The following is a 24,543-nucleotide window of genomic DNA, read 5'->3' as shown; positions in this document are numbered from 1 at the left end:
TTACAGTAATCGAGTCTGGAACCTATCAATGCCAGGACAATATGTTTCCTGGCCTGGAAGGACAAATAGTGCCTGATCCTCCGTAAGATGTTTATAAGGCCCCAGCAGGTTGAGATGGTCCTCTTTACCTGTTGATCCATCCTCAAGAGGGGATCGATCAGGACACCTAAGTTTTTAGCCAGAGTAGTCGGTGAAGGGCACACCCCCATAGTGGAAGGCCACCAATCAGCCGACCAAAAATCCTCCTTTCCCCCGAACACCAGAATCTCTGTCTTTTCTCCATTGAGCTTCAATGAATTACAGACCATCCATTGAGCGACTGCCTTCATACAGTTTTTAAATTTAGAGGCGGCCAAGATAGCAGGTTGGGTAAAAGACAGCAGAATCTGTGTATCGTCGGCATAAGAGATTACCTCCATCCCAAAAGATCTAATAAGCCTGGCAAGTGGGGTAACATAGATGTTGAAAAGGGTCGGACTTAATGCCGACCCCTGAGGGACCCCACAATGCACAGGGAGGGATGGAGATAAAAACTCCCCCAGCTTTACTCTCTGTTCCCTCTGGTTCAGGAAGGATGCCAGCAAACTAAGTGCCGTTCCTTCCACCCCTATCTCTCTCAGCCTTGATGTTAGAACTGAGGGAGACAGGGTATCGAACGCAGCCGAAAGATCCAAAAGGATGAGGAGAGTGGTCAGTCCCTTGTCAACCCTGGTGCGGATGGTGTCAAGCACGATGGTAAGGGCAGATTCGGTGCTGTGTTCTCTCCTAAATCCGTGCTGCGAATGATCTAACCTGTCATGGGTTTCCAGAAAGTCGACAAGATGCTTATTTAGATGAATTTCCAGCATCTTGGCGGGAGCTGGGAGCAACGAAATGGGGCGAAAGTTTTTAAGCACACCCGGGTCAAGTGTGGATTTTTTTAAAAGAGGTTTGACCACCGCTTTCTTCCACTGTGGGGGAAAGGACCCTTCCTTCATTGCCCCGTTCATCACACCCAATAGGGGTGGGAGAAGACAGTCCTTGCACTGTTTAAGAAGTTTAAGAGGGCAGGGGTCTAAGGGGGACCCCGACCTAACCTTGGCCAGGAGAGCTTCCAGTTCCAGTAGGGAAAGGGAAGGAAAACTGGACAGACTTCCATGGGACACCTCCGCAGAAAGAGGCAACGGGGTAATGGGAGAAACTGTGGAAGTAGATAGAGCCGCCTTTTGTAGCTCCAGTGCTGAATGAATATCTACAATCTTGGTGTTAAAGAATCGTGCAATATCATTACATAGCTGTTGAGAGCTGACCACAGGATCTGGCATCTTTAATGAGATGAGCGTGTCCACGATTTTGAAGAGGTCTTTGGGTGAGGAAAGGGAGGCGGTAAGAGAGGTGAAATATTCCTGTTTGGTTTTGATTACCTCCTTCTTGTAAGTCTTCAAAAGAATTTTATGTTTGTCCCTCTCGCACAAGGCTCCACTAGACCGCCAACGACGTTCCTGTCTCCGTAATCCCTGCCTAAGCAGTCTAAGTGATTCGGAGAACCATGGGGCCGAGGGGGTTCTTCTGGCAGAATAACACAGGGTGGCCGGTGCAAGTTCATCCAGGGCTGTTGTAACACCCTTCTCCAACCTCTCCACTGCCGAAGTTACATCCTCCCCAGGAGTGATCAAAAGCCCTGTAAGTTTAGGAGCGAGTAGGTTAGTAGGTCCATAGAAAAGTCACAGCCACTAATTCACTTTTACATGCCAACAGTGGACAACCAGCAGCACTGAAATTTTGTATTCCAGACAGCCAAATGCTACGAGCAAAAAAGAATCATCTCAACAGAAGAACATGTGAAAAAAGAAATAAATGGAATGACAGAAATATTCATCAAACGGGGTTACCCAAGAAGTGTATTACAGGATGCAAGTGAAAGAATCAATAAAAAGACACGAGCAGAGGTACTCTATCAAACAGAAGGAGACAAAAAAGAAAAAAGAAAAATGAAATGAAGAGACTCTTTTTAGAGTACAGTTCAGCACATCCAACGATAAAGAGAATATTAAAGAAAAACTGGAACATATTTCGAAAAGAAAAACTAATTAAAGATGTGGTGGACCAAAACCCCAAAATAACTTTCGAAAAAGCCAAATCATAAGGAGATATCTTAACCTTAACAAGGAGCCACATGGAAGTAACCAGAGAAAATAACTGCCTAACAAGCAACATAAAAGTTTTAGCAAAATGCAGCCTGTGTAGAGCGTGCCAGTTTGGGGTCAATCAGAAAGCATTTGGAACATTGGATGGGGGATGAACAATACAAGGAAGAATCACTTGTGGCACATAATTCGTAGTTTATGCACTTAAATGCAGCTCTAATAAATAATATGTGGGCAGCATCATTAACAAACGAAAACTATGAATTTTACAACACATAAGGGCTATCTGCTACTGGCAGGCATCTATCCCTCTGTTCCAATTCTTGTACTGATGTTCTTCTCTTCACCTGGGAGATTTTCACTTCCAACTGTGGCTTTCCTTTGGTCACCCAAAAGTAAGTGTGAAGTTTTTTTTGTTTTGCTTTGTTTTTTGCGATAATCCATCAGCTCTCTATGACCCATTTTCTCCAACATTTCAGATATGACTTTCTTTTACATTGTTCACAGTTTTACATCATTTCCTAGCGTTGCACTCCTTCTACAAAACATTTTCTCAACAACAGACCCAGGTTTGCCAGGGAAGGTTGTTTGAAATTGATTAATGGGACAAGAGACATGAATAACAAAGCTGGGTCCCAAGAGTTTTCAAATACATCATATCCATTCCATGGAAAACATGTACACTATTTCTGTACCTATACCAAACTAGAAGAAAAGGTCCTGAACCAGTGCTCCTAAAGGAAAAGCATAAACACTGTGATTGATATCAATCACAGTGTTTACACTATTTCTGTACCACCTGATAGTCCTTAATATTGTCCGCATCATATTCAGGAGAACCATCCACTAAGATAAGAGGAGGAGGATCATTACCTGACGTGTGAACCAATTAGATTAAGGATATATAAACCGCAGGATGTTTCTTCCAAACTACAGGCAGTTTAAGCTTACCAGCTGGTTTATGTATTAATTTCAGAATATTGAAAGGGCTTACAAACTGGGGAGTAAATTTGGGATGGGTCCCTGGAATCGTATGATGGTGAGTGGATAACTGCGACCCCCAATGGGCATTCCCCACTTGACATGGGATAAGTTGTTGTTGTTGTTGTGGGGTTGGTTTTTCCATGAGGGTCTTGTCTTTGGCAAATTGGGGTTGCTGAAGTGGGCGGGGGGAGGGTTGGAGGGGTTTGGGTTACTATATTGGAGGTACCTTGATTGGGAGTGCAATGTTACCTGTACTGTGTGTAGATGCATGTTGTCAAGAATTCCTGTCATGCGAGGGGAGAAAAACGGTAACCAGCGAAAACGGACTACATCTCCCAGGATGCTTAGCGGTTGAGAGGTTATGTAAACAGGAGAGCTGTTACATAACTCAAGGAAAACACGCCCTTATGTAAACAGGAGAGCTGTTACATAACTCAAGGAAAACACGCCCTTATGTAAACAGGAGAGCTGTTACATAACTCAAGGAAAACACGCCCTATAAAGGGAGGAACCGGGAGGTACAACGCTGTCGGATATTGTGTTTACACCGACGTACCTGCTTAGTGAAGAGCAGTGTTCCGGAGTGGTGCTCCAGTAAGGCAAGAACGGAGGTAGGTCGAGTCGTTACTCCCTGGGCCGTGTCTTGCCCCATCGTCACCTGTGAAGGACCCGGAAGCTCTACCGGATAACCATTGAGCTTCGCTTTTTGACGCGGCTGAGTCAAAGCGCAGTGGCGCTTTTGCTGGTTGGAGTCGTAACTCCCAGCCCGACCAGAGATACAGGGACTGCCAGCTGTAACGCACACCAGGAGGTGTTTGCCGCATTACAGACTCGGAAGTCCACAGGATCGATCGAGCGGCTGCTCTCGGTTCAGTCTTCTTTGCTTGTGATTGGGGTATCGGTGACGCATCACAAGGAGGTGACTCCGCGTCCCGGTGCAGTCTGAGGAAGAGGTTGAGCGGCTGCTCCCTTCAGGTAGAGACCCCGGCTGGGTGTTTCCCTGACTCCTCGATTCTCCCCAACACTCTTCGTGCCCCTCACAGCCTACCGATTGGCATTGTCGGCCATTTCATTTCTGCCCTCTGTTGGCATACGCCGGGATCGGCGTATATGCAGAGGACGGTTAGGACCATCCGTGCTGTGGGCTGGTAACGTACTTAGCCTGGAGGATTCCAGTGACTATAACCTTTGTTTATTCCTTGTATTGTTTTTGCCTTCATTAAAATAACTAAACCTTCACAAGTGGTTGCGTTCTCATTATCGTGTCTGTTAAACGATCCTGAGACGTTCAGGGCGTTACACATGTACATGATCTGTATAATATCACGCTCTATAAGTTACTTAGTTTCTAACTACAGATGACAGGGGAAATGTTTAAATGTATAACTTGGAATGTCCGGGGGTTAAACACCCCAAAGAAGATTAGACAAGTATTAGCACAACTAGATAGACACACTGTGTCGATCGCTCTTTTACAGGAGACTCACCTGAACAAATACACGGAGGACAAGGTGGCGTGCAGATGGGCAGCCTATTGGTTGGCCTCATCATATTCTATATACTCAAGGGGTGTTCTTATCCTTATCAAAAAGGGGGTGCGGTTCCGGCCTACACACACCTGCGTTGATACAGAGGGCCGATGGGCAATGGTGCAGGGAAAGCTGGGAATGGCGCTGGTGACAGTAGTGAATATGTATGGACCTGTTGTGGATGATACAGCGCCTTTTCTGCAAATGCTTACTATACTGCGCTCTTGGCCCGAGTCGGCGGTCCTTTGGGGAGGTGACCTGAATACCCATCTTAATCCTTTAGTAGGTAAATCCAACCCAGCAGGGGCACCTACTCAGAAAGTGGCACAGTGTGTGAGGGACGCCATGGAAGAGATGGGGATGGTGGACGTGTGGGGAATGCGTAATGAAGGAGTGCTGGAGGGCACGCACGTAACTCCTACGTTTAGCAGCTGGTCGCGTTTAGACTACTGGCTGCTGAATGGTGAGGCCAATGGGTGGGTGAACAACGTTTACACGCTCCCGCGTACACTGTCTGATCATAACCCTGTTGTCCTTGAGGTGCACATTCCCACTAACCCGCACCGCCCCTTTACGTGGCGGTTTAGGGCAGAGGCATTGTTAGATCCGATTTACAATGACACTGTCAGAAAGGCTATTGCACAATATTTTGACTTAAATGTGGGCTCTGTGGACAGTCAGGCGACTCTATGGGAATCCTTCAAGGTGACGATTAGAGGGGTGTGTATAATTACAACAGCGGGAATTCTTAAGGACCTTAGAGGACAGTTGTCCAAGATAGAGAGAAGGCTAGGGGAGCTTGAGAGCCAATACCAGCGAGTTCCGACTGCGACTATATTGGCGCAAATCCACGAGCAACTGGAAGAGTATAGGAGATTGGCGGATATGGAAGTGAGGTATCTATCTAAACGACATGTGGCCAGAGCTTACGGGCAGGGGAGGAGGCCGGGCAGGAATCTAGCCGGTAAATTGCGCTCCAGAATTGACAATCCCCCAATCGACCACATTATGGACTGTAACGGTACAGCACACTACACTCCTCATGCTATAGTGGAACAGTTCCGGAGATTCTATTCAGATATCTATGCCACCCGTGGCGGCATGGATGATGCAGCGCTTAATAACTACCTAGAAGACACGGCCTGTGCATGGCTATCCGACACCCATAGAGAATATCTAAGCCAGCCCATTGATGAGACCGCTGTCAGAGAAGCTATTCTATCCCTATCCAACACTAAAGCTCCGGTGCCGGATGGCCTGACGGCGGAGTTTTACAAGGCCTATGCGGACCTCCTCATACCACACTTCTAGAGATGTATGCGGAAGCTCATGAATCAGGGATTCTCCCGCCTTCCTTGCCCCAGGCCCTAATTATCACTCTCCTTAAGAAAGATAAGTCTCCCGCACACTGTGACTCATACCGTCCACTCTCACTGATCAACTTGGACGCAAAAATCTTAGCAACAATTCTGGCCACTAGAATACAGCCTTTAATGCCACTGTTGGTGCTCCCAGATCAATCTGGGTTTATTCCGGAACGTTCCACCTCCCACAACTTGCGCACCATCTTTGCCATGTTCCATGTGCTCAAACCAGATCTGTCGGCTGTTGCAGTTTTGTTGGACGCTGCAAAAGCGTTTGACTCTATAGAGTGGAAATATATGATGTATATTTTACACAGAATGGAATTTCTCTTCATTTTGACTCGCTGGATACAGGTTCTATACGTGGATGCCTCAGCGAGAGTTCGTGTGGGCGGTCTCACATCAGAACCATTTCAGATAGAGCGCGGCACCAGACAGGGCTGTCCCCTGTCCCCCCTTCTCTTTGCCCTTGTATTAGAGCCATTAGCGTGTAAAATAAGGCAGAGTCATAGGGATGCTGCCCTAAATCTTAACCATCGGCCGGTCGGGATTTCCCTATACGCGGACGATATGGTCCTGTTAGTGCGTGAACCCCAGCATTATCTATCCCAGATTATACGAGAATATATTAAATTCGGTCTCTTTTCAGGGTTACAAATAAACTGGGCAAAATCTGTTATCATTCCTCTAACGCTAGTTACGGCCCCACCCCAGGTGGAGTACCCCCTGGTGTGGTCAGAAGAACCGGTCAAGTACCTTGGGGTTTGGGTGCATCGAGACCCTGAGGTGGTGGTCACGGTGAATTATGGGCAGGCTTATACCACTTTGGTGCAGCAGGTTGATCGGTGGGCCCGCCTGCCGCTGTCCTTGGCAGATCGTATAGCTGTAATAAAGATGGTCATCCTCCCTAGGTATCTGTATCTTTTTTGCAATATTCCAATCCCACTGACAAAACAATTTTTTAGAACAGTACAAACTCAATTATTGAGGCTAGTGTGGGGAAATAAGCAGCCTAGGATTAGCTGGCATACTTTAACGCTGACTTATGAGGGGGGGGGGGTTCACCGCTCCAGACTTCTATGTGTATTACCTATGCGCGCAGGGGCAGTATGCATATTACTGGTTTATATCACATGACTATATTCCACATGTGGCGGTTGAGGAAGGAGACGCTTACCCTGTGCCTTTGAGGAGTGTCATCACACATACTCATAGACAAATGCCCAGGTCGGAGATCAACACAATAGACGCCACTGTCAAGGCCTGGCAGGCGAATGGTAGGCAGGCGCACAAGCTCCCTTTGTATGCGCCGGCACTGCCTCATGCGGCAATATCCGTGGCATGTGAACCTGGGCCTATAGCAGCTCTCAGGGAGGCTGGAATCACACATATGAGTGATCTCTACACTGGGGGAAAGTACATCACGGAGGATGACTTACAATACATCCAAAATCCCACTCTGCTATTTCAGTACACTTGCTATAGATTGAAACGGTCGGTGAGGGACCATTATACTGCTTTTCCTGATGAGCCGCAACCACTTAGGGCCCTACAATCCCTGATAGTCGCCCCAACGAGGAAGAAGCTGATTACTAAATTATACAAAGCGGTTCAGGGGGACACAATCCGTGGACCAGACAGGAGTCTAGAGCGATGGAACGCTATACTAATTCCCCAGATCACTGATAGGGACTGAGAACAGATCTGTGCGCGGACTGGACGGCTGACCTCCAATAGCAACCTGAGAATCATTCACTTTAAATTTTTGCATCAAGTGTACTATACTCCTGTTAAGTTGCACAAAATGGGTCTTAGAGATTCCGACACTTGCAGGAGATGTAGCCAGGGCGGTGCTGATTTCTTTCATCTTGCATGGCAATGCGCGCCGGTATTCCAGTATTGGGAAACTGTTGTTGCTACCATACATACTATGACGGGACAGGTTTTGCAATGTACGCCGTTGGAGTGCCTTCTGGCATATGTCCCCAAAATCAAAGCTGTGATGGGAAGGTTTGTACGAGTGGCCCTATTACTTGCAAGGAGGCGCGTGTTATTTACATGGGAAAGCAAATTGGTTCCAAAGGTTGATAGATGGATCAAAGACATGATATATTGCCGAGACCAGCTGGAATTATATGCTGAAGAATTGCCGTCAACTTCTAGACCCACAGATATCTGGTCACCTCTGAGAGACTATTTATTGGCTCAAAATGTTGTAGATGCTGAGTAGTGTGGAGGGGAAGCGGACGATTAATGGGGAACCACAACCTACCGGACTAGCAGTTTTATTTTTGTTGTGTAAAGAGAAAGGCAAGTCATGTACATGTGTGCTATAGTTCACTCAAAAGAAGGTACCTACCATGTTATTTTTTTACGTTTCTAAATTGTTATGTTGTTCTGTAAAGAAAGGAATATTATTGCAATGTATTTTTGGGCGGCGATTATGCTGTATGATGCTGCAAAAAATGCTAATAAAAAAAAAAATAACAAACAAAAAAAATGATGGTGAGTGGATAACTACAGAAAATCATTTAAATGGAACCTCTCTTCCTATGTGCAAATGTCTTATAGCTTACATGATGTTTGCACAGGCAGACTTATGCATAGCCTGAAGGGATCTTGTCAACTCTTCTATTAACCTCTTCAGTGCCCATGACGAGATAGTCTCGTCATGGAGCACGGTCGCGCTGTGCCCATGACGAGACTATCTCGTCATGAACCCCACCCACTAATGTAACGCCCGGCACAGGAGGGGGAAAGGGCGTGGCACACAAGGGGTTAAGGTAATCCTTGCAGATGCTTTTAGACTTGGCCAAGTACTCGGGTGAAACCCATAAAACATCAAAAAGGTGAATAACCCAGAGCACTATGTAAAGAATTCTTATATGAAATGTTGGCTAATGGAGTCACAGAATCCAAATCTGGAAGTGCTGCATCTAAACACTGTAAATACTGCTCCAATGCCTGATTCGTCGTTTCTATTTGTGCATCTGTTTATGTATGTGGAAAGTGAGGTGCTTTTAAAGTTTTCAACAGGGATTGACAAAAATTAGCCCCAAACTGAGAACCTCGGTCAGTGATGATTAACACAGATAGCCCATGTCATTTACAAGTGTTATGCAAGAAATATTTCCAGAACTAAAGCGCAGATGGCAGACTCTTGAGAGGAATGAAAGTGTCACAACCCTGTTTGGAGTCATGTGGGAGGAAGGAATTCTGATGCTGTTCCACAACTCTCCACCAAGTAACGACAGTGAGTGGAAGAATAGGAATCTCTAACCTACCATTTATAAGAGCGGAGCAGTGGGATTGGGAGTGAGAGAGAAAAACACGGTGGAGTAGATCTCACACCTCTCAGGCATTTTAGATGACTTGAGCTGGAACACTATTTTTGGGAGGTCTTTAAATGAACCACACACTCCACTGGTGCAGCAAGTCTAACTGAAGCTTTATAAAGGAAAGCCGATAACAAACCCAGGAAATGTCTGGTTACCTTCCATGAGCTCTAGAGTGTTAGAATATGCTGAGAAGTTGTGATCACATCAAATATCAATGACAGGTAGATTTTGAGGTATACTAAGGAAGAACAACGGGAAACATAAGGGAAAAGGGTAGAACAAAACACAGGTGCAGGGAAACGCAGTAAATAGAGATAAACTAAGTGAGTGAGAGCCATACAACTAAGCAGTTGTGAGTCAAATTGCTACTGCCTCCCAGCTGTTTACATTTCCCTGAGTGTGATCCTACTGCAGTCTGACTGGCTGACCTTCCCTGATGGACCTGAAAAAACTGGTTCCTGTCCCTCACACCCAGTCTTCTATGAGTTGGTCTCCAGTCTTCATGCTGGTAGAGTCCTTATTCTGCCCTTCTCCGAGATCTTTCAGCTTTGTGTAAGTGAACCCTGTCTGCTCTGTCCCTGAGTCATGACAGAAATGTGCTATCTCTGTAAGGTAATTTACAACTACCATAACAACTATATGATCCTGGGATTTAGCCACATCCACTTTAAAAGGCATGGATATACAAAAAAATGGGACGCTGCAGAAGAAGACGTGATCCAAGAGGAGGAAGCGAAGGGAACGCGCAAACACCACAAATCTATGGAATGGGCGCAAATCTTATTCCAGTTCAGTCAGCAAACCAGGCGAGCAGAGCCAGCGGAGACCCCACACTCCCAAACAGCATCAGCCGTGCCAGCAGCACTAGCTAGCAGAAGTAATGAGTTGGAACACTTACCTATCGCCAAAACCCTCGCACTGTCCACACCATAGGGCATAGCCCAGGAACTCGACAGAGGAATTAGCCGAAGCCACCCCTTTCTTTTTTTTCCTCTTTCCCCCCCGCCTGCATCGACCGCCGCCAGCTGCCAGAGTGGCCCCACACACCGGCACAGAGGACCTACCTACCCGGTCCAGTCTGCACACACACCCTTTCTTCCCCGCTGACCCCAAACCAGAACCCCAGTTCAGCGCCCAGGTTTCCACTTCAGGATACAAACCAGTTGCTCCGATAATACCGACAGGGGACAGGGACCGTTGCCCACTCACTAGAACAGAGTGCAAAACTTCCATAAGAATCATGGGTAGGCGTAGCCCCATAACCCAGCTATTGACTGGTAGACATCTCCCGGGACACATTAGTCTTTTACAGATAACTTCAGCATATGTACAATACTGGGATGGTGCTGACATGTTATGGAAGCTAAGAGAGAAAGCAATTACGAATGTACACTCAAATGCCTAAATTGTGTCTGTCTACCGACGCATGTAACTTGAGATTGGAACTATCTTCTATGATTCATTGTATCTAAAGTGTGAAAATTCAATAAAAAAATGTAAACAAAAAAAAAGGCATGGATATACAGGACCTGGGTTCCAAGGAGCTGGAAGGGGTTCTAGTAACCCAATGGATCTTTGATCAGAGGGTCTTGGCTTTGGCACAAATATTAATCTACTAAACTAAACACCTGAGGTCACCCAAAATAACTCTGAACAAAATCATTTATCCTTTTAGTACCTCGTTCGCTGCCATTTTATTTGTCATGATACATATTTAAAACCTGTGCCTGCATTGACTTGGATAGCATTTGTAGACTTCCTAAATGAGCCAAACTCTTTTTGTGCAGTCCTCTTTTCTTTGGGAGTGTTTCAATCCATTCTTTTGTTTCACACCTGCTCATCTCTTTTAGGGATGCATCAATTAAATCTGTTTAATTTGTGACCATCAGAAGAATAGGAACATTACTATCCCCTTCCTGATCTTCCTCTTTAAGATGGGTAAAGCATCTGCATTACCATGACCACTCTGGACAAATATGTGATGTTAAAGTGCAATGAAAAAATAATGAATAATGAACATCTAGCATGCTAAGGATCCATAAATCTTATTGGTTTTAAATATCCCATATTTTATGCTCGCATCACACCCATCACACTGTAATGGGACAACTGACCTCGTTCAAATGATGCCTTCACTGGCTGAATCCTTCCTTAATGGCCAAAAGCTCTCCATCACAAATAGTATAATTCCTGTCTGCTGCAATTAAAGTTCAAGAATATCAGGCAACACGGTGTAATGTCTCAGTTGAGTGTTTCTCTGCAACAAAATAGCGCCAATTGCATAAGAAGGGGCATCTGTCGCCACAGAAAAAGGTTGTTCATGATTGGGATGCTGGAGAACAGGGGCCGAAGTAAGTGCTTCCTTCAGCCTTTCAAATGGTCAATGCTGTTTTATACCTCATTGAAATTTAAGTCTTTTCTCAGAGTGAGTTTTTATCTGAAGTACCTCTCCAGAAATATCAGGAATAAATTGTCTATAGAAATTGGAAAATCCCCTAAAAATATGTACTTTTAGCAGGAATAGGCCATTTTCTTGTAGCTCAATCCTTGTTCTTATCCATCTGTTTTCTCTGTGGGGTAATTTGGAAACAGAATTTCTTTTAAAAATAAATGTTTCTCATTTAACATATAAAGAATGCTGTTTTAAATTCTTCAACACTTCCTCCACATGAATTGGATGTTATGTCATGAAATGCAAAAAAAAGAATGTCATCCAAATAGATAACTAGATACGAGTCTTGTAAGTCTTGAAATATGTATTTTGCAAAATGTTGAAAAGAGGCTGGGGCATTACACAGGCCAAATGGCATTACTAAATATTCTAAAAGACAGTGTCTAGTATTAAAAACTGCTTTGCACTTATCTCCTTCCTAGATCTGGACCAGATTATAAGCACCACAGAGATCCAACGTTGTAAATTTCACACATCTTTAGCTGCTCTAACAATACACAGATGAGTGATAAAGGGTGTTGACTCCTAACAGTAATCATTATTGAGTTCTCTATAATCAGTACATGGTCAATAGTCACCTCCCTGGTTAGCACCAAAGAAATATAGGCCAATGCCAATGAGAAGTGTAATGTTGGATAAATCCTGTTGATAAATATTCTTCCAACTATCCTGTCGACTGATCGAACAGATCCAAACAGATCTGGAGAAAGGCTGTGTGTAATGACAAACAGGTTTAATAATGTTCATTCATAGATTTATCCCCGTTCATGACATACTCCCTAGTCATAAGTCTTTCCTCACATAGTTGATCTTCACCGAGATGCAACTGTAACCTTACTTATGAATTCCAGTTCATAACTCTCATACTGTAAGCTTGGGGTTCCTTGAGTTAGCTTTTATCCTGTGCTTCCACTTCCAATTAACCCACAGGAATTGGGATTGTCTTACTTGCTTCTCACTCCCGGTATTTCTCTTATTCCTGGCAGGCTGCAGCACCTTCCACCTCAAAGGAAGAAGAATGGCGTTGCTGCATTGACAGATTCCTAATCCTTGTACTTGTCTGGAAAGGAGCAGGTCCTTTGGTAAGGAAAGGTACTGTTGAGCATCAAGTTCCCACATATACTGATAGTTACCTGGCTTCTATAGCCCAAGGCCCTTCCAATCTCCGTTCCTCCCCTTTCATTGTCATTAGTGGAGGAGCTTTCCAGTAAATTCTTGCTCCACCTTCTCAACTGCAAAGTCAACATCTGTTCTTGTGCAGGATTTAGTCTCGGAAAGCAGGCGTCTCCACAATACGAACTGTTAAATGTAATGGTACTTCTTTTTCAGTTTATTGTGGGGCTGTTTTGGGACAAATGAGTCTTCTAGCAGCCAGTGTCAGGAATTTGGGAAAAACAGGGGAAAGGAGTGTGAGAGAAACACTGGACTGGAGTTCACTCCCTGTCGCGGAATAGTCTAAGTAGACATGCTACCTCAATGTTGTGGTGAGAGAAACACTGGACTGTATTTCACTCCCTGCCATGGAACTGTCTTAGTAGACATGCTACCCCAATGTTGTGGTGGTAGGTGGAATACTGAGAAGGATAGCTAAGTGTGTTTGACTAGCTGAGTTGGAAATGTAACTTGGAAATAGGTTTACACGGCTTACCTACTTTGGCAGCGGGTACTGCTGTGATGAAACTTGGCCTGACATGGAATCCAGTCCTGAGCCCTGGCACGCTGCTGTGAACACACCAGACAGAAAAACAGAACAAACAAGCAAGCAAAACTCACCAACACAAGGAGGCAAGGGAACTAGCAGTGAACAGAAAGGGAAGAAAACTTTAAATGTGAACAACGAGTATGAGTGCGAACTGGTACGTATGCAGAGAACCAGTGCAACTAGCGACACATTGCCAGGGAAATACCATGAGCCATGAGAAGCCTTAAATAGGGCTCTGCCACCATTAACCCCAAAAAGAGAGTGAGAGATAATGCACTTAGCAGCCTGAAGTTCCAGTTCTCATGAATTTTCATTAACCTATCTTCCATCATTTGTTTCCAGCCCTCTCTAGGCTGCCTGTATTTTCCTTGAATCCTGACACTATCTCCCCTAAAGAATCCCATAAAATGTTTGTAAAAATATCGTTATGCACTAATATTGTCCAAAGAATAGTTTGATGACAATATCATCATGGGGCATAATGTCACAGATAAGAAAATCGTTTTTTTATTTTGTTAATAATATTTAAGTGTTCTATATTGCTTATGTAATATAGTTGCATATAGAGTCTTTTGATTTTTTTAATAGTTTTAGGGCCATATGTAGGTAGCTAAATACCGGTTGGTAACGGCCGAAATTCGGTAAATATCCCGTTACCAACCGGTATTTAGTCAAGTGAGATGTAGGAGGCCAAAAACCAGTTTTCGGTAAATATGAATCGGTAAATACCGATTCATAATTACCGAATTCTAAAATACCGATTCATATTTACCGAATACATATTTTCCGATTCGGTAAATATGAAGTGGTAAAACGAGAAAAGATATGTAGGTAAATTCGGTATTTAGGAAATCCATGAAATTCGGTAATTAAGAGTCGGTAATTAACACAGATTGAAAGCAGGTGGTAAGCATCAACAGTGCATATAAGCAATCCCAAAATGCAACAGCATTGACAACATGGCCGCTCTGTATGTCATTGCAAGGCGCCTACGTCTACAGGCAGCAGGTCTGAGGATTTGGAGACGGGAGGAACGCATTTACAGACAGCGCATCACACTCTTTCAACAGACTGAGGCTGAGATACATGAAAGGTACAGGCTACACCCACAAACCATCATGGACCTGTTAAGGGACCTGCACCCACTCCTGGACCAGCCAACAAGAAGGGCGCATGCCATACCACCACATGTGCAGGTTCTCTGCAGCCTACATCTACTCGCATCTGGCAGTTACCAGGGGGTGATAGCTGCGGTGGGCGGTGTATCCCAGAGTTGCCTGTCCCGTTTCTTCAGGAAGTTCCTGGATGCCATGATGCAGAGAATGCAACACTACATCAGCTTCCCAAACACACAGGCTGAACTGCAGAAAACCAAAACAGACTTTTATCACATGGCACAGTTCCCCCATGTCATAGGCTGTATTGATGGCACACACATTCCAATCTGCCCACCAGCTGCCACTGAGCACATCTACAGGAACAGAAAGTCCACCCACTCCATAAATGTGCAGGTAATCTGCGATGCAGGGAACATCATCACAGATATCGTAGCTAAGTTTCCTGGGAGCACCCACGACTCCTTCATCTTCCAGAACAGTGGGATCTACACACGACTGGTTGCCGGAGAATTTGGAGAAGGATACCTGCTAGGTAAATCACTGTGACGCTCCCTAATACTTAGTGCAAATTATAGTGTATTGAGGCATGTGACTGATGGTTCCCTCTTACTCACCTAGGCGACAGTGCATATGCCGTGCGGTCATTCATCCTCACTCCCTACCTACACCCATCAACCCAGAGTGAGAGACGATATAATGTGGCACACAAATCTACACGCAACGTGGTGGAGCGCACGTTTGGACTATTGAAAAGCAGGTTCCGCTGCCTCCACAAAAGCGGAGGCGCACGCCAGTACACACCCATCATATGCTGCAAGATCATTGCCACTTGTGCAATGCTGCACAACCTTGCCACGAAGAGAGGTACAGAGGTGGAACTAACTGATTTTGAGGACAATGATGATGAGTCAGGACAGCCAGAGGCCAATGCAGCTGGAGTGCCAACAGCAACAGATGGGAGAGAGAGACGGGCAGAGATCACATGCAACTATTTCTGAGTAAGTAAGGGGACACAGCCAGTTGTTGGATGTCATGACGTAGTTTAATAATGCGGCACTACGCCACAACAACAAGAAAAAGCCGTTCTGTCAACATTGTGTAATGACTACTTGCAAGTCCAGGGTTACTACACCCAATTGTCTTAGGCTATACCGTGCAGCATTACTGTTTGCAGCCACGCACTACAGTGTGGGATGCCACGGTGTTATAATCTTGTATGTGATTAATGCATCCTCTGTTCCTGCCTTTGCCTTGCTGCTCAGTCTGTGTGATGTCATCGGAATGTTGGAGAGTGTTTGAGTGGAAGAAGGGATCAGTTGGTGTGGAAGGGCTGAGCAGCAGGGAGGCTGCTCCTGGTGGGGCATTGAATGGCATATAAGAAGGCCTAGCATGTGGCTAATGTGGATCTTATCTAAGGAATAAAACAACGATCCTGAACTACATCACCTGGACTATGTATCATTCATTTGATTGTAACATTGGCGACGATTTTTAGAACCTGCGTGCTACTTTAATGGAGATTGGACTTTCAAAACTCAAGAAAGAAACTACAACCTGTGGATTTCAACAAACCTGGCACCCCTAATGCCCCACCAGTGACCATTTCATCGGTCGCCCCAACCAGTAAGTGCCAGTTTGTCTTAGACTTTTCTTCATGGTCAAGAAGCCTGCCTGTCTTTGCTGGACTGTTCCTGTCTTGTTACATGTTGACAGAGAACATTATCTGTGACCTGGACAGTAATTGCGAGTACGATACTTTTGGATTTGGGTTGGTTCCTGTTGACTGTTGGATTTTAGGAACGTTTTACCAGTGATTTAAGGTGCCAGCTCCTACCTGCCTGCCTACTGTCCACTACCTGCCTGTTTTGGAAGAAGTCAGTCCTTGGGACAGTCCCAGAATTGCAACCTGCTCCTGCTTATTTGTCTGCTGTGAGGTGTGGGGAGTTGTGACTGACTTGGCCAAGGTACCGTCATTGGGAAAGTGCATGCTGTTCCTGCTTCTGGCTACACCCAAGGCGAGATCTAACCCCAGTGCCTGCCCTCAATCTTCTATGGCTTGTTGTGGAGAAGACCCGCTCCCAAGTTTAAATGCACTCTGCTGCAGTGTTTTTGTTGTGCTGTGAGACTCCTTTGACTGTTTTCGGGAATCAACGGTCGAGGTATATTTTGTTGGTTGTATGTTTCATTGCTGCGCTATTTGAAAAAAAAACGTCATCTCCTAGCAGCGTTCGTTGGTGCCAGCGCGAGCCTTACCGATTTGAAAGATGATTATTTGTGGTGCTGCGCGCGGTATCAGAGGAATCCCTCACGACATCCTCGTTTCTGTATGCAACGACGTGCCGAGAGCCACCCGGCATGTCGTCACCTACGTGCCGCCATCTTGTGGTTGGCATCCATATTATCCTTTGGCTATTCCCTGATGCACGCTCCCGTTTTGCCAACCACGTTTTTGCCAATCAAGCATTTCGAGAATTCCGGTTCACATCTTGAGGCGTTTTGTGAAGTCCGCTGACCGCCTCTTTTCCTCGTGGACATTTGGTGATCCAGTTATTTCTATGAAGAAATTGAAGATGTTCTGGCAGTCTGGATTTTCTGAGGAACTGTTGTTGGTTGATCCTCCTACAAGGTACTGTTTTTCTCCTGGTTATAGCTCACATGTTCCAGTCTTAAGCTGCTTACTGACAACGGTGACTACCTTCCTTATTTTAGTTTGTTATTTTCTTGAGACTGTGCATTTTTCTTAATGTTGTCGTTTGTGCTCAAGTGCCTTAATTCTGTCTTTCCGTCATGAGTGTTTTTTATGCGATGAAGTACCAATTATCGTTATCTGTTCCAATATCTGTATGAGAGGGGGTGAGTGAGTGAAGTGTCTTTGTTTTACTTCTGTTTGTATAGTGTGGGAGAGATAGGCATTGTCCCTGGTCTTGTTGTGTACGTCTTTTATTAGTCTTGCCTCGTCTGAGGTGTTTGGTCTGTGCGCGTTATGGGTGCGCACATGTGAAGACTTCTTTTGGAAGCTTCTCGGTCTTACTTGTTTGGTTTACCCTTAGGTTGGTGGTTACCTCATGTGAGGTGTTTGGTCTGTGCGTTACGGGTGCGCACATGTGAAGTCTTCTTTTGAAGCTTCTCGGTTTTACCTGCTTGGTTTTACCCTTAGGTTTGTGGTTACCTCATGTGAGGTGTTTGGTCTGTGCGTTGCGGGTGCGCACATGTGAAGACTTCTTTTGGAGTTTCTTGGTTTTACCTGTTTGGTTTTACCCTTAGGTTGGTGGTTACCTCATGTGAGGTGGTTGGTTTGTGCGTTACTGGTGCGCACATGTGAAGGCTTCTTTTGAAGCTTCTAGGTCTTATCTGTTTGGTTTTACCCTTAGATTGGTGTTACCTCGTGTGAGGTCTTAGTCTGTGCGTTAAGAGTGCGCACGCAAGAAGACTCCCTATTTGGAGGCTTCTCAGTCTTTCCGGTTTGGTATTACCCTTGAGTTGGTTGGGTACTTCGTGTGTGGTGTTGGTCTGTGCGTCACATGTGCGCACGTGTGGAGATTTCTTATCTTCTGGTTTTCTGTTTTGCCTGTCTGGGGTTGCAAGTTTACCCTTTTCTGTTATTCTTGAAGCTCTTTGATTTTTTATATGTGTGTATGTCCATCAGCGCACATTTTTCTTGATTAGTCTTGTTGCATGTATGAACTTTGGTTTTGCATGCTCCTATTTCGTTCAATTTTGATGAGGGGGGGATGTGTTATAATCTTGTATGTGATTAATGCATCCTCTGTTCCTGCCTTTGCCTTGCTGCTCAGTCTGTGTGATGTCATCGGAATGTTGGAGAGTGTTTGAGTGGAAGAAGGGATCAGTTGGTGTGGAAGGGCTGAGCAGCAGGGAGGCTGCTCCTGGTGGGGCATTGAATGGCATATAAGAAGGCCTAGCATGTGGCTAATGTGGATCTTATCTAAGGAATAAAACAACGATCCTGAACTACATCACCTGGACTATGTATCATTCATTTGATTGTAACACACGGATTGTGCATCCTCACTAGTGGCAGCCCCATGCCGCCTGCTGCTCCTCCGTGTATCTGGGACAGGGGGGGTAATGCTGCTCCTGCTGCTGGTTTCTATGCTTTCCACAGCATCCCCAGCACCAGTTGTGGCCACCTGGATTGTCAGTAGCACTTCCAGGGCACTGGTGACCTGCACCATCCCCCTTGAAACGTCATTGCTGCAGTGTGTCAGGCCCTCCTGTATAGCCACAGAGTGCCTGCAGAGCAGCGAAGTGGCAGTTGCCAGCCGGTTGAGTGCCCTCGTATGAGTATCTCTCCTCTGCCGTTCCCGGCGCCGTGCAGCTCTGTCCGCATCATACTTGCTGCACAACAGCATGACGGACTGGGACATGTCCCGCATGCCCGCAGCCATCTCACTCATCCCCACCGCCATAGCGCTGATGCCCCTGTCCATGTTTTCAAATGTAGCTTTCAGTCCCCGCATTTGGCGCTGAACTGACATCATTGCCTTTGTTTGTAGGTGCTCTATCTTTAACATGGTGCCCTCGAGCCCCGAGAACACCCCAGGGCTCTCATCGTGTGCTGGTGGACTCTGCACCCGAGACCTGCGGCGACGTCTGGCACCTGTGTGTGCTCCCTCTGAGGTGGAGGGCACAGTGGCATGGCTCCCATCCTGGGGCACAGTGGTTGGCTCCGGCCCCCTGCAGTCGTTAGATGAGGACTCTAACACTCACAACCTGGAAGCAGCACGCCTCCTCGACCTCACCAATGCAGGCGGTGATGATGCCGGTGACTCCAGCATGAGTGGTGATGCTGGCTGTGGTGGTGATTCTGGCTGTGGCGGTGATGCTGGCTGTGGTGGTGATGCTGGCTGTGGTGGTGAGGCTGCATGTGGTACTGATCTCTGGGCAGAACTGGTGCTGGCCTTCCCTGAACTGTCTTGCCGGTGTGCCCTCTCTCCCGTTGCATGTGCAGTCCTGCGCAATGTATCATCTGTGGACAGAAATGCAACATCAGCTCAGTGTACCTGAAGCCCTGCATTGCAAGCATCACAATACATTTCTGTAACACTCTCACATTGTCCTCTGCCTGCTTTTCGCTAATGTGTGTACCATGCCTTGTTGTTCTGTGCTATTCAGTTCATGGTTGGGGTTTCCCAGACTTCATCTCCCATAATGCATTGCCAGTATGCACTAACACATGGACTGGAGTGGGATACTCATTTCACAATTGGGGATGTGGGATAGGGGTAGGGGGGGCAACATTGCTGTGCATGCGTCTTACCTTGTTGGGTGGCGGCTCTGGCAGAGCTGTCGGCATCCCCAATCCCCACGACACTCTCGGGCTCTATTGTGGACTCCACCAGCTCCTCCAGTTCGGTAAGGGCAGGTGCCCTCTTCCTTCCACCTCCTGTCCGGCTGGCCTCCTTCTGCAGTTCCCCCATCTTCCTCTTCGTGACGATCCTTAGGTCGTTCTAGCGCTTTTTCAGCACCTCAATGTCCCTGGGGGTCACTCCAATTGCATTGACCTGCGCCTGGATTCCCAGCCATATGTTACGCTTCTCCGACTCAGGCACTTGCAGGGACTGCTTCCCAAACAGCTTCTGGTGCTGCTTGACCACCTCCTCCACTAGAACCTGCAGTTCCTTAGGGCTAAATTTCTGCTTTCTCCTCCTTTCCCCTCCATCTCTCTGTGTCTCCTGGCTGGACATTGTGAGTTTGAGCTGCACAATCGGGCACTGGCTCCCTGCCTCTCCTCTGCACTCCCAGCCTCTCCAGAGTCTGATGATTGTGTGCACCTGCCTGGGTGTGGCCACTTCCTGGTTGGGTGGGGTTTGGTTGCACAGGATTGGCTAATTCATCCAGTCATGTGTTTTTGCATTTCCGATTCGGTAACTACCGATTCGGTATTTACCGAATCGGTAAATACCACTTCGGTATTTACCGATTCGGTAAATACCACTTCGGTAATTACCGAATCGGTAAATTCCGATTCTTGAATACCGATTGTTACCGATTCGGTAATTATTACCGAATGATTACCTACATATAACTTGCCAATTCATAAATACCGATTCAGTAAAAATCGGTATTTATGAATCGGTAAAATACATTTACCTACATATGGCCCTTAGTGTTATAAATTATTATTTTTATATTATTCATTTATAGTTATTTTTAGTAAAGATTATTTTTGGGTTTGGTGATATATTTAAAGAATCATAGTTTACTTTATATTTTGTATTTATTATTTATTGGTGGGTGTTGGGCTTGTAGGGAAATAGTGTGGGAAGTGTTTTAAGATACTTATTTTACACATTCTTAATTAATTTGATAACTGTTAACAGGACATCCCCGAAGGAACTATTCTGAAGTTATAACTTAGAAGCCATTTATATATTAATCAAATAGTGAGTGTATAAACATCACAAAAATAAGTAAAGTAAGAAAGTTTCTCCAAATTTTAGAGAATGAATTAAACTGGTGGCCCACTTAGTGAAACTAATACAAAACTCATAAAACTCTTTCATTTATCTATACATAATAAAAAGCAAATAAAAACACAAACATAAATAGGGCTATCCAAAACCTCACACATTGGTATGCCCGATTTAATTTCAATAACATGATTTTATACAACATTATATTTCCATCACATATATATAGAATTATACTATCTTATAATAATATCCTTTATAAATATTCACTAATTTGAGATGAGAGACTTCATTTTCAAACAGACTGCAGAATATACAGTGATGTTTCAGACTCAAATTGTCAGAAATACGTGAGACCATCGACAGGACAAATTGGCATATTGCATAATATCATACCCCAACTCTGTAAAAATATAGTCAGTGAGCCACTAATACAATGCATATCATAAGTATAATACAGTTATAGTCTTGGGTTAGTAATATCAAAGGATCGTTGAAACATCAACATTACTGTATTCACCATTAACAGTTGAGCAAATTACTGAGAGAGAAACTAGTTCATGTCAATCAACAGCTCAAATAGGTCACAGATAATCACTTGCAACCTGCTATGCATCAGGAAATATTTCATTTACTTAATAACTTAATTGCATGAATATGTAACATACATCATGACATTTGTCAAGTGCAAGACAATGAATGTGGTGACCCCCAGCAAAGCCTGACCAGTAGACACACCATATGTAAAGAAAAAATGAATCCAGAAAATATTCAAAGAAGGACCAAAACAGCACCATTTTACCTACACTCTACTTAGATAGTATGAAAATTACTAAATGGTGTAATCACAACAATTTTATGTAGGCGCATATGGTAATAAAGGACTTAGACTTTTAGGATTCTGCCTCATTACGATTTGCCCGGAGTGTTATTACTATGCTTAGGATGTTTTGATAAATTAACAACAATTTCGATTTTTAAATTATGGGATCTTCCATCACTATTCACAAATAAATACGGAGCACTCCTCTGGTAATATAAAAATATGCACAGAAATTGTTGTGAACAAGAAACATAATATTATACAAATTATTCTTTTTTACTTTTTTTATAATTATGTTTATTAACATTTTCTTAATTACATTACAAAGATATTGTACAGTAGCAAAACGTAGTAGCATATTCAATGCGACGCCAACATCATACATGAACGACAGTGGTGGACAATCAAATAACTGTATCATATACTTGTACATCATTGTGGGCCCCTTCCTGTTTGGCACCCGTACATCCACCATAGGGGTTCATTGTGAATCTGAGGGTGAAAGTCCATAATGTGCAAGCCATGGCTTCCATATTTTTATACAAATTATTCTTAACTCTTTTTGGCTGTCTGTTCATTGCCAGAAGGAATTTGAGCAACATGTTCCGACCCTCTGCTTGGCCTATTAGGTCAAACTGGCTGCACTGCTCAGGAAGTAGAGGAAGTAGACATAGCTGGGAAGGGGTAGTTTGTTTAGTGTCCTTCATGGGTGAGAAATGAGAGACATCATCAACCCTCATTCAAGTTTTCCAATCACACGGTTGACTGGGTGGCTGTTGTAGGGGCCACCTGATTGAGTCTCGGCTAATTGGTGTTTCATGTCCCAAATGCTACTTTAATCTGCTCATTTGTGGAGTGCACTTTCCTACTGCAGCAACCACAAAACTGGGTAACCACATGTTAGTCCTGTCAGCCTGCATTTGTAAAAGATGTTGGGGTTGTCTTGCCCTTATATTACTCTGCATTTGGATTCTGTGACACAATGCAGATTGGGCCTCTGGGTATTGTATGGCCACAAATTATTGCAAAGAGTCCCGGATATTATTCTAACACCCACTATAGCTTAAAAGTTTGCAAAATGCTTTCTCTTCCACTCTGCAGAGCCTACTGTCTATCCATTAGGCACTCCCACTCCCTTGCAAAGCTACCAACAGAGTTCTGGGACTCTGGTTGTTCTTCACGACGAGGGTCACAATCACCCACGTCTTCTGTGTCCAGTGGCTTGAGTTGTGGAGAACCTTGCCTACACATTTCTGATACATCTAGGTTTTCTGGCAGTGCTTCATGGATGTTGCTGCTGGTGTGTCAATAGTGACTGTAGGAGTGGTGAGAGTAACTATGGTCTAGTTGCTACACTGAACCCTCCAGATGGTGTGGTCGCAGCAGAAGATGTAGCTGTTAGTGGAATAACTGTGGTTCTCCTTTATTCCTTGTTGTCCGCTGGCTGGGATTGGCTTGTGGAACGTTGATCTTCAACATCTTCCCCCTGACCGAAATCACAGTCACAATAAATTTACACGTGATTGCACAACATATATCATGCATATGTCTAACATGGTATGTGATTGTTTCCTATGTACATTAAGTCTCAACTCATACAAGTCTCCTCTCTATTGTCTTTAATGAATCCGAAAAATCCTATTTTAGCCAATGCCCGATTACTTACCAGTAAATTACATTACTCTTATCCTTCTCGTCCTCATCACAGTCATTACTCTGAGGGATGATTCCACCCTCTGGACAAAAAAATAAAGAATTTTAGCAAGCCATTACCACCCTACTGGGTATCATGTAAGGAATATATCACCCAGAATCCTCCTGTAATATCCAAGCACAATCACAAACACAGAGGGTATGTAATGACTTTTATGAGGACCAGTAGGACTAAGAGTAATGAAGATTGACAGTAAGTAATCGGGGCTTTACCTCTACGTCCCTTGTCCTCATCCCAGTCCTTATTCAGTCAGCAATGTTTTACAAATGTAGAGTCTGAAGATTGTGTGGCTGCTCTACAAATCTCTGAAAGAGAAACTCCCTAGAACTCCATCCAAGATGCAGCCACACCCCTGGTAGATCTCCCCTGAACCAAGTCACCTCCAGAAGAGCCCTACTACGTAGTTCTAGTTGCTTTCCTGCCTTGATCTGCATGCCCAAAAGTCACAAAATGTCGATCTGTTTTCCTGAATGCATGAGACCTGTTAAAATGAATAGAGAGAGCTCATTTAACATCCGGAGAGTGGAGAGACTGTTCCTCCTCCAAGGATGGAGGGGTAAAGAAAGAAGAGAGAAGCACCTTTTGGGAGAAAAGAAGAATATGGACGGAGAATGACCCCATCCTCGAAAATCAGAGAAAAGGAGGTTGACAGAGTAAAGCAGAAAGTTCCCCAATCCTTTGTGCAGAGGTGATAGCTACCAGAAAAAAAACCTTATAGGAGAACATTTTCAAATCAACCTCCTTTAAAGGTTCGTAAAGAGGGGCTTGTAAAGACTTAAGAACAGTGGGCAGATCCCATAATGGAGAGGACTTCACCAAAGGTCTTGATATACAGAAACTCTTAAAGATTCTGTTAATCAGAGAAACAATTTTACCTTGCGATTCAGAATCGTCTCTAAAAGCTTTGATAGAGAACCAGTGAGTTTTAAGAGTGGACAGAGAAAGATTAAGATGATAGCCAT

The sequence above is a fragment of the Triturus cristatus genome, chromosome 6, assembly GCF_964204655.1.
Source record: "Triturus cristatus chromosome 6, aTriCri1.1, whole genome shotgun sequence".
Lineage (NCBI taxonomy): Eukaryota > Metazoa > Chordata > Amphibia > Caudata > Salamandridae > Triturus > Triturus cristatus.
This window is presented reverse-complemented; position numbering follows the sequence as displayed.